Here is a 12,473-nt window from a genome sequence, read left to right as displayed (position 1 = left end):
GGATCGCGGTAGAGTGCAGTTAGGGAAATACATCCCTTTCTTCACTGTAGTACGATCTCAGAGTTGGTCTATATAGTTAGGGGGGTGGGGGGCACAGCCCCCACAGGGGTGTGCAGGGGGGCTTGCCCCCTGCATAATCTGGATGTTAGGTGTGCTAGCTAGGGAATAGCAGCAAGGGTGGCATTGCTGTTAAGTGCCAAAAATATCGTGTCCGACATTTTCGTCATTAGCTGATTATCAACATTAGCACAGTTAGGTTATGTGTACTTTCAGAGAATTAGTTCACTGTTAAGTACCTTTTTTTTTTACTTTCGAGATTTCAGTAGTAAGCCCCTGTGAGATACCTGTGGCTGATGGTGGGGTGAGCTGGGTGCATATGTGCTATGGAAGCTACTTGCAGCTGATTCACAGATATATGTGGGGCATTCCACTTATGCTGGCTTGTGCAAGGACATCAACGGTTTCTCTACTTCATACCTGTGCCTTTTGTGGTTTGCCAGTGTTTGGCCAGACTACATCAGTATTCCACACTACACAGCCAACTAATGTGCTGCTAACCTGTAAGTACAATTCCAAAGGTGTGTCCAGTTGACAGTAACATTTTATGTACTTTCTGTCTAGGGTACTTCCACCTGTGTACTGTTTATATGTCTGGACACACATTCATGCCATGTGCATCTTTCAGATGGTGACAGATATTACATCTGAACAATTAGTATGGATTACTGCTGGATTGTGTCTTGCTGGGATGCATTGTGTTTGGCACTGCGGTTGTGAGAACTTGGCCCTGTCATCAACAGTACTGGCCATTGGCCACAGGGACTCAACCCTCCATGCCTACATGCTGAACCCTTTTACACAATATACAACACACAGCAACCTAATACACAGAGCCCTGTATATTTTATATGTGCAACAATCTATCCTGCTACTTTGGCCAGCTCAGGTAATCTATACTCCACTGTTATTATACCTACAGCTACATGTTGCTACATTTCTACATAGGATTGTGGGGGAGGCGCACCTGACAACTGTAAACATTTGCTATGACTGTACTGGTATTTCTGGTACTCTGTTGGCTTCCATTTAATTCTGCATTCTCACCTATTATGCAGACTAGAGGCATATCAGTGTACTACAGTTCTTAGGTTTTATTGACCTACATTTCAGTTTCAGAATTCTTACCCTTCTGAACTAACATCTTACTGCCTGACCTGTTGTAGTCTGTGTAGGTATGGAGGGTCTGTTCTCCATAGCCATCAATCAGAGACCTTAGCACAGCCTTTCTTTGTATTTGTCTACACCTGTCCTGCTGGCTGAGACTGTTGTTGGGTATGTGAGCCTCACTGACATGCATGCGTGTGTCCTATGGACACACATCTGGCCCACCATATGTCCTGCAGAGGGTTTTGTCACCTTGTCTAGTACTGCCTACTATTTTGACACCAGTATTTGTTAAGGATTTCATGCTGCTGATATAGGTGTCTACTACCTGCTGACATCCCATTGAGCCGCCCGATTCCCTTACATGCTCACATCCATACCATAGATACAGGTAGCAGAACATACTATTACATTCAACAATTGATAGTGAGAGTGACTTACCTTGTGGCTGTGCCAGTATTGAGGATGGTACTAGAGGGCCGACTATGTTGGATGCACATAATACACTCCTTAAACATGGTTAAGCACAGGTAGTGTCATGCTTGGCATCCCTTTTTCTGTATGTGTGAGTCAGAGAGAGGTGTCATTCCCTGGGTTCCTACTGTGTCAGTGTATGTGTTATGCATTGCCTCTTTGTCAAGGCCTGGGAATACTGGGCATGCCTCCTTCTCCTGACAGGGGCAGGCTCAAGTTATTCCCCCTCCAAGTCACTCTGTGCCTGTGCTGGCCTTGGCAATGGTGGGGGCTGGGTGGCCCTGCCCAGTGCTGTTCCTGCTGCAGCTGTTTCCGCAAGATCATATTGTGTAGCATGGTACAGACAATGACAATTTGGGTACATGTAGCTGGTGAGTACTGCAAGGCTCCACCAGATATGTCCAGGCATCTGAACTGTGACTTGAGCATCCCAAACACATGCTCTATTATGATTCTGGTCTGTGCATGCGCCTCATTATGGAGTTCTTGTTTGGGTGTGTGTGCATTTCTGACGGGTATCATCAGCCATGGCTCCAGTATGTAACCAGCATGCCCCACTAGGTGGCCACATGGGATGTCCCTACTGGCAAATCTCTGGTACAGCTGTGTCATATGCCAGATGTGGGAGCCATGATATCTTCCAGGGCTGCCAGCACACACATTCATTATAATGCCCTGGGCATCACACATGACCTAGCAGTTGATGGAGGGGAAGCCCTTGCCCCACTCGCCAGGTGGTACTTTGATGTGTATGTGTGTGCAGACTATCACATCCACTACCTCAGGGTATTCTGCTATTTGGTAGAAGAGACACATATTGCTGGTCAACACCTCACAGATGTTGAGGAAATATATGTGCTCACAGGCATGTGCTGACATGGCATCCAGGAAATGGTGGAGTACCCTGGATGCTGATATCTGTGAGATCCCCATGATATCCCCAGTTGGCCTTTGGAAGGTACCTGTGGCTAGTATTCTTAAACCTACACATACCTTGCTATCCACTGGGATGGGTTCCCCTCTGTTGGTTCTGTGTGTGAGGCGTGGCCGGCACAGCTCAACAATTTGATGCAGGAGGTCCCTGTCCACCTTATAGCAAACCACTATCTCCAGCTCATGTAGCCCCTAGTAGGATATCCTGGGTCTGTACACTCTGCTCCTTCTCCTCACTGTGGGTTGGTCATCAACATTGTCATCCTCACCACCCTCAGCCTCTTCCACATGTTGATTTATGAGGCCAAAGGCAGCCCCTATCATTTTGCTGCTTTTGTTAGGTAAAATTTCCCCATTTGAATACACTGGTTGTGTAGAGTTTGTGGGAAAAACCAGAGGGAAAGGTGTTTGCATAGTTTATAGTAGTGTGCTGGGCTGGGCTACTGCCTGTGTAATTGGCTGATTCTGATACATTTCACCTGCCAGCTATGCTAGTTTTCCTTGATTACATTCTTACTGCTTTTTTCCCTTTCCATTGTTTTCCTGTTTAAGCCCAGAGGCACACCACGCAAACACAGGGCTCAGATGTGAATGGAGATGCTACTTCCTGGTTTAATTTTTGTTGTTGTTGTTTAAAACCTGGTGCATGGTGCACACACCCTTTTAGGCAATGTAAACATGGTTAGGCAATTACAGACACCCCCCCACCCCTCCTTAGCTCTGCTAAGCTAAGGGCAAACCTGAGCCACAGAGCTCCAATAAGCTTACAGTATGGCTGACACACCCCTATTTGATGTCAGCTAAGTCTTAGACTTCCACCATGGTTTTCCTTCACCTACACAGTTGGGTGCTGGCTAGCAATGTGGGGAAATCTGTGATTCAGTATCATTCTCATTTGTATAAAACTGACTGCTAATGCCTAGTTACAAGTCTAACACAGAGCCTTCCCCCTTAGCAACCACTATTCAGTGGCCTTGTTGTCTTCTGCCTGCCATTGACTATAATGGCAAAATTGTGATTTTGCCTAAAAAGCTTTTTTCAAGGTTTTATTTTTATTTTTGGGCCGATCCCATTTGCTCTCCGCTGCCCTATGCTTAAACGGCCGAAATCGGCCAACAAAAAATTAAAGTTATTTTTTGTTAATTTGAAACTATTTTCCATGCCAATGGCCATATATTTGGCCATTGGCATGCCTTCCGCATTATATACACTCTTTATTTGGGGCTGTCATGCCTCTGTTTTGTAGTTTGCAGAAATGTACTCGGTTACTAGCCGAATGCATTTCTGCAGGTTACACTACTCCTGCATGGCCAGCTGCCTGCTTCCTGGATCGCTAATTCAACTCATTTGCATGGCTTTCACCTGCAAATGTGGTAATTAGCATACAGGAGCTGTGTCCAGCAGGAATAGAGCAGGAACGCACGTGCATGTACCGGGAGTTTGTTCCTGGATCTTTCGGTGGCCATATTGCCTCTAGCAGCTCTTGCAATATCCCTGCACGCTGTGCAGAGCTTGCTGAATGCCGGGGAAAGTTTTGAAACTTCAAACCATTTAAATGTAGATCATTGTACAGCACTGAACTGTATGTTTACTGTATTCCTCACTGTAGTGTGATCTTAGAGTTGGTATATCTAATTAGCAGGGGTATGGGGGTTGCAGGAACCTTGTCCCCTGCAAAAATGTAAAAAAAAAAGATTTGTTTTTGCTTTTTATTTTTTTATTTACATTTCAAAGTTTCAATTTGAAGTTTTGATAATTCAAAATTTAGTAGACATATATATATATATATATATATATATATATATATATATATATATATATATATATATGGATCTATATTAGAACATCGAAATCTCACAATTTCGAATGTTCTAATATTGACCCCTATTCAGCGAACGCTATTTTCAGTGCTGTGGTGGAAAGTTATGGGTATATATATATATATATATATATATATATATATATATATAATTTTCAGCACTGTGGTGGAAAGTTACGGGGCGCGGGTTAGGTATGTGTGTGATTGTGTGGACGTGAGGGTTAGGTGAGTTAGGGTTATGGCGTGAGTTAGGTATGTGTGTGATTGTGGACGTGAGGGTTAGGGTGGGTTAGGTGAGTTAGGGTTAGGGCGCAGGTGAGGTGAGCGTGCGATAGTGATGGACCTGAGGGTTAGGGTTTGGGTTAAAGTAAGTGGATAGTTAGTGGTGTTTGTACAGTTTAGTGTAGGGTTAGCTGTAAGATTTTAGGTGTATGTGTGCGGATTGCTGTTTGTTTGGTGTGCTTGTGTTATGTATATGTTTTTCGGAACAGCAAATGTTTTCCCTAGGAAAAAAATTGCTGTTCTGCATGTTCGATGTTGTCAGCGTTCGCTGAAAAGGGATCGATGTTAGAACATTCGAAATTGTGAGATTCTGATATTCTAATATTCTAATATAGACCTATATATATATATATATATATATATATATATATATATATATATATATATATATATATATATATAAATATATATATATATATATATATATATATATATATATATATATATATATATATATATATATATATATATATATATATATATATATATATATATATATAATGTGTACATTCTACTCTAAGTGTACATTCTACTCTATGTGTTGCACATGCAGTCTTTTCAATGTCGTTATGTAAATATTTTTTCTTTGGATTGCTAAGTGCATCTATTACTTGTTATTGTCTTTACCAATGTGGCTGAGTCCTGGCTGAAAAGGTTCCTGGGAACAGTTCACTTTCCTGGTTACCAAAGTATAAATAAATATGAAATAGAAAAAATGGGGAGAACATGACAGAATAATTTAGGAACTAGTAAAACACATTTTAATTTTAATTCTGCATCTTTCATGAGAAAGAAAAAAAATGTCCTGCTAAAGGCATTCAGAAATAGCAGACAGACTTAGTTTGGAGTCCTACCATTTGTCACCTGTAAATGTACAGCAAGGATCAATTACTGCAGTGAGTTTTCTCACATCAGCATGAATGTGTGTGTGGTGGGGGGCTGTCAATTCTTTTAGAACTACAAAATAATCTCTTTGCAAAAACCTACTATTTACCTACGTTCTTTTGCTAGAAGTAGCTAGCAACTATTTATAGCATAGAACTAGCTCTGACATAAATGAAGCTCAGTCAGGGAAACATAGAAGTAACTCTGTTACAGAAGGTGCCTTTGCATTACAGTGCTTCACAGTCCTGACATTCTATATTAATGACATGAGAAAATACACCACTTCCTGATGTCTAGTATGACTCATATAAAGAGGACTTGAAATGTATTCTGGGAAGAAGAAATGAAAGCAAGAAAACAAGATCACACTACCAAGCAAGCCCCACTATCCACCATTTAGAGGGAATACATTAAATTGTAAAATAAGTTCTTGGAGTGATTTTGAGGCATTATAAAAGCTCAATAAACAAAGATACATTGAAAGAAAACATGTTTTTTTTTTAGTTCTAAGGTGGAATTTTCTTTTAAGTTATTATACTCTATAGTGATGCAGTCATTACTGAAAAGCCTACAGTGCTGTGTGTTATTTGTTTTCTATTTTTCCACTTTCTCAAGCAAACACTTCAAAGCTGCACACAATACTTTCAAAAAGTCCTGAATGGGGAAAACAAGGACTAGTATATAGCTATAACTGACTTCACTGACTGCATGACTGACCTTTGGTTAAATGATAAACAATTGCTTACCATCTACAAGGCACAAATGGCTGCTAGGATCAGTATGTATTCCAATAATGTAGCTAGAACTTGGAATACAATTCCTGTATGAGTCAGGTCTATCTCACACCTTCATCTTTTCAAGCCATTATTAAAAGACTTCTTAACTCTGCCTCCTGACTTTGCCCCTGCTTCTCATCTGGGACAAAGCTTATCATAACATCTTTCACTACCTTCTTATATCTCCCTTTAAAGCACTAAATCACTTAACCTTCTTAGCCCCTCCTAATGCTTCACTTTGTTGCAGTACTTAGACTATCATACCTAATGCTCATTTAGCACATCCAAATTTCCATTCCATTGCTCATTCTCTAGTAACACTTAAACTAGCTTATCCCCTCTAATACCTCACTCTAATGTATTTTTAAATTCCTCCTACCTGTGTAATACACCACCTTTCTATCTGTAAATACTCAGTACAATGCTGTGTATTAATATTTGTGAATATCAATACTAATCTTATTATACTGACTAGTATGCTATGTATATACCATAACTGCATTATAAAAATTGCTACTGTAAATATTGATTGCATTAGAATTGTACCTTGGAGCTTTTCACCCCAGGCCTCTGCTGAAAAAGGGAAGCTGTGCCCAATCAAACTTTCCCATTAAATAAATGTCAATAAATTAATAAATAAATAATACTAAATATTGTCTTCTTCACTGTCTTATCTGCTTACTGTTTCTCTTTAAGTTTAATTATGTCCATAACTTCTTATTGTAGTCTCACATTCAAGACTTGGAAAAACTGAATAGGATTTCTACAGAATAAGCAGCTCTTTCCTGAATTGTGGAGTTGATCTTTTGCTTATGTTTTTTTGTTCATTGTTATTAAAAATGCAATTTATCATCAAATATTTGCAGTGCTGACAAATTATTCATAACTTTTACTTTGTTTGGTGCCTCACTTACCCTGCTGAGATTTATGGTTTAATATCTTGCTGACTTTGATTGCTGATTTTGCTTTGGATACTTCTGCAACTAATTTTCTAGGTGTAGGTATATTAAACCATACAGGTGTAATTGTATTTCTCACATACAAGTAAGGCCTGCATAATGCAGTATAACAAATGATATATGAATACCAAGATGTGCATAAACAAATTAACAGAATTTGAACACAGGAGTAGTGTGATGCTTTTTAAGTAACTGCAGTAATTGTATAAAATGTCAGAAAATGTGAATATGGCTTTTTGACTGTTTTATGCTGCTGTTTGGTTATTTGCAGTATTGCTGATGTGTGTGTGTGTGTGTGTGTGTGTGTGTGTGTGTGTGTGTGTGTGTGTGTGTGTGTGAAGGACATGCCAGCAGCTGCTCTTATGCATGCCAGTCTGTGTAAAATATTGCACCTACAGCAGGGAAGAAGTTAAGAAGAAAATACAATGAAAGAAAAGTTTTTGTCTGCATAGTGTTTCTCCAAACAAAGAACTATGTATTGTAAAAAGAATGATGGCTTTGATCATATGCAAGTATTTGGCCTTGCCACTGAATTCAGAGCAATTTCTTTGCTTTCACACAGATTTCCTCACAGTAACACCATCATTTTCCTGAGCATTTTGAAATGCAAAGCCGAGCTTCATAGATTTTAAAGTGCCAGTTTTAAACAGCCTTCTTTTAGACCAGATTGAATGAATGAGACTATTACTTTATTAATGCCACTCTGTAAGCTATTGCTGGGTGTTGTATGTTGTATTCCCTGTTTCTTGTCTTTTATGGAAGGATTTTATATTAAAAGTGACTTCTATCTAAAGCTCTAAGTTCTGTAGTTGTGGAAGATGGTTCCACGAGGGAGCCATGAAGTCCTTCAAGTAAGGCTCCCTTTCACCTAAGGCCAATTCCACAGGTCTATATCATATGGTCGAAGAGCCTTTTCTTCGAACTTATAATTATCAACCCCTACAGAGGGAGTGCTATAAAGCACAAACTGCCACGTTCATGAATGTTTTCCTCAGGAAAAAAATCAGTTGGCCGTTGTCAGGAATTTTCCTTTTAACCAATGTAGAGCAATCTCGGAGTTGGCATATTTAGTTGGGGGTTGTGGGGGGCACACACCCTCATGTGGGGTGGGTGGAGGGTGAAGCCCCCACTTGATAAGGGTTTTGAAGTTTGTGTTTTTGTGTACAACTTCATGAACTTTTTCCCAAGGAAAACATTCTCGGATGTGGCCGTTCGCACTTTCGAGCATTCGCCTGTAGGGGTCGATGATTATATGTTCAGAGAAAAGTGTATTTGAACATATAATATAGACCCCAACTCCACAAATTAGTGAATTTGTAAAGATACATTATCATTTTAGGCTTTTCATGTGAAATACAGGGCATCACAGCTCTTACTGCTTGAAACAGTTCTTTAAATAATGGCTTTTAATAATAAATTGCTGTTCATTGATACTTAAATGTATTGCTTAAGCATATATCAAAGAGCATAATTGTTAGGAAGGCAAACAGCACAGTCATAGCATAACTGTGAAACAATTAAATCATTCCATTACTCTAATTCATTTATTGTCAGACTACATGCCATTAGTTTTTATTGCACAGCATACCTTCAAGCTACATAACTAAGCTAGGATCATTGAATTGCTCTTGTCTTTTTACAAAGATTTCAGGAGTCAAATAAGCTTGGAGTTTCCATTCCTGAGAAATGTGATTGCTCAGAAAGCCTTTATCAATTTACGCAGCATATCTTCAGGCAGGCAATTATTTTATTGTATTCTGATTTTTGCCATTTATTTCATTGCTACATAAAGTGATTTGAATTACTTGTAAAACTAATGGATAAATGTTGTTTATGTTTTTAATTGTTTGTCATTCTTCATATAAATGATTTTTTTCTCAGAAGAGTTTGCCATTACTCAGAGATGTTCCTGGTGATTTCATTTTGTACATTACCCTTCTGCCACAGGAGCTTATCTAGCTCATACATTTATCCACGCCAATGTGATTTACTGAAAGGAAATTTATTTTCATTTGTCCTTCAGTCTTATTTAATGTAGTAATACCCGATGGCTGCAATTTTTGTAACACAGGTCCTGCAAACCAGATTAGAGATCACAATCCTTTTTAGTAGCAACTTATCATGTGCCTAATGTTAGCACAGTACAACCAGTGAGCTTAACTCATGGCCAGGATATTATATTTGCAAAACCAGCTCAAATGAGAACAAAAATCTGCAGAACATATGTTCTTTTATATGACAGAATTCTAAAATTCCAAGTATGTTTATTTCAGTATCTAGAATAAAATATTTTCCATCCATCCTAAACTATATGAGTATAATGCTATAGAGATCCGGTATATTAAAATGAAACCACTGTAAATGAAATAATGAGTCAAACCCACTGAATTTATAAAACATGGGTGGTACAGCAAACCAATATCCACCATACCTTACACACACACACAGACACACACACACACACACACACACACACACACACACACACACACACACACACACACATATATTTATGTATAAGTAAATCTATATATGTATACATACAGTTTCACTTCAGTATACCAAAATACTGAAATACCGAACATTCTATGGCTGAGACCATATTATAGAAATTTCAGTATTTCGAAATAATGAAGTAGTGCAAAACAAAAATAAAAAACAATAAACACAATGTTTCTGCAGGGGGGGGAGCCCTCCTGCACCCACCCCCACTTAAATATACCATCCCAGTGATTGCACTGTAGTGGAGACACAGCAAATCTCCCATTCTGCGCTTCCACATATGGTGCGGAAAGGGAGATTTCCCTTTCCTTCACTGTAGTGCAGTCCTCGAGTTGGTATATTTAAGTAAGGGTGTGTGTGGGGGTGCACGGCCCTGCAGAAATATTTTATTTTTTTGTACCACTTCAGTATTTCAAAATACTGAAATTTCGATAATATGACCTCAGCCATATAACGTTCGGTATTCCAGTATTTCGGTATACTGAAGTGAAACCATATATGCACACACACTCTCATATTTATATATATATATATATATATATATATATATATATATATGTGTGTGTGTGTGTGTGTGTGTGTGTGTGTGTGTGTGTGTGTGTGTGTGTGTGTGTGTGTGTGTGTGAGTGTGAGTGTATACATACACAATAGATTTTCTAGTATGTGTAATGCTACATAGATATTCAGTACATTGAATTCAAAGCCCTGAAAGGTAAGCAATCTATCAAACCATTTAAATTTTAAAAACATTGTACTTGCAGCAGGTCAGTCTTCCCTGCACCTCCACTCATCTACACAAATATATGCATGCATATATATATATATATATATATATATATATATATATAGATGCACACACACACACAGACATATCTATCTATCTATCTATCTATATATATATATATATATATATATATATATATATATATATATATGTGTGTGTGTGTGTGTGTGTGTGTGTGTGTGTGTGTGTGTGTGTGTGTGTGTGTGTATGTGTGTTTGTGTACATATATGCGTGGGTGCACACACACACACACACACACACACACACACACACACACACACACACACACACACACACATGTATACACAAACACATATGCATGTGGTATATGGGAGGTTGTGTTTTAATGCCCAAACTTTGAGATATACTAAAAGTTTCAGCATCAGGGGTAGAAGCGTGTGTTCAGGTGTGTGCAATTTAGGATTGCAGTAAGGACTAGAAAAGAGGATAGACCTAGTGCTGTACATGTGTTTTTGTATGTGAAGTGGCCAGAGACATGCCCTGCTTCTCTGCTGTTGTCATACTGGATTTCTCTCTCTCTCCAACATTTGACACTATTGATATTGGTATTTGTTTTGACTGTTTACAATCCTCCTGTAAGGTGACATTTTCAGATGGAGAAGCTTAGCATAGAAGGTCTTTCTTGATAATCACCATCATCATCATCATCATCATCACTGTGATCAGCTCCCTTCTTCCCATTGTAACATAGGATTAAGGCATTGTGTCAACTGATTTTATATCTCTGAATTTGTTGCCACTCTCCTACCTTCTTTGTCACTCATACCTGACTGTCACAGGTCTTCTCTCACTCAATACATCCAGCTCTTATGTAGGATTTCTCATTGCCGTGCCTATATCACATCATCAAAAATGCAAATCATTCAATAACTATTCAGTGAACACACTTTGTCGAAACCTCACTCCATCAAACAATCGTTTAATTGAAGTTTTTCACATGGAAAAACAACACTTGGCCATCATTGTGAATTTGTCCTTTTCCCGATTGTAGTGTGATCTCAGAGTTGGTATATTTAGTTGGGGGGGGGGTTGTGTGTGGGAGCAGTCCCCCACTTGGGTGGGTTTTAAATTTTTAGAATTTTGTGACAGTCACTAGGTTGGCCAAGTGTTGTTTTTCCCTGTGAAAAAGTTTGATTAAACAGTCATTTGATGGAGTGTGGTTTTCAACAAAGTGTGTTTGATGAATAGTGATTCAATGATTTGGGTTTTTGATGATGTGATACAGACCCTTCATTTCCACTTGCCATCTTTCTGTTTCTCCCAGGTATTCTTTACCAAATCTTCTGCTTTCCAGCACATGTAAGCAAACTTTTGTAATCTGTTCTCCTTGACATTCTCTTTTATTGGAGCTACTTTGGTTTCTGCTTTGATGTCCTCATTTCTGAATATGTTTCACATTGTGCTTCCAAGTAGCTATTTTATACACTTCATCTCTATCACCTCAAGCTTCCACAGTTGGCCTGCTTCTACTGCCCAGTTTTTGTGCCATACATAAGCATTGGTTGCTCCACTTCTTTGTACACCTTAATCTTCTGCTGCTTTGACATTCTTCTGTCACACACTACCCCTGTCACTTTGTGCCAATTGGCTGCACCACCTCTGATTTTAGCTTTGACTTTCTCATTCAAACTTCCCTTCTCCTCAACCACTCCTTCAAGATCTTAAGATCTGTTAACCTGTTCCAATATTTTTCTTTCTTCCTCAATTTCCAACATCTCCTAAATTCTCCCATTTGCTGTCATAACCATTGTCATTTCTATACTCAGTTTCATCTCATGTGCCTTCCGTTTTGCATTTTTTTCACCTATCATTTGCTGAAGTACCTCTTCAAAGTCTGCCTGTAGTGCCATGCCATTTGTAGACAGTAGCTTTGT

The sequence above is a fragment of the Protopterus annectens genome, chromosome 8.part0 (genome assembly GCF_019279795.1).
Source record: "Protopterus annectens isolate FY-2018-M chromosome 8.part0, PAN1.0, whole genome shotgun sequence".
Taxonomy (NCBI): domain Eukaryota; kingdom Metazoa; phylum Chordata; order Ceratodontiformes; family Protopteridae; genus Protopterus; species Protopterus annectens.
The sequence above is the reverse complement of the archived record's forward strand: the minus strand, read 5'-3'. Positions refer to the sequence as shown.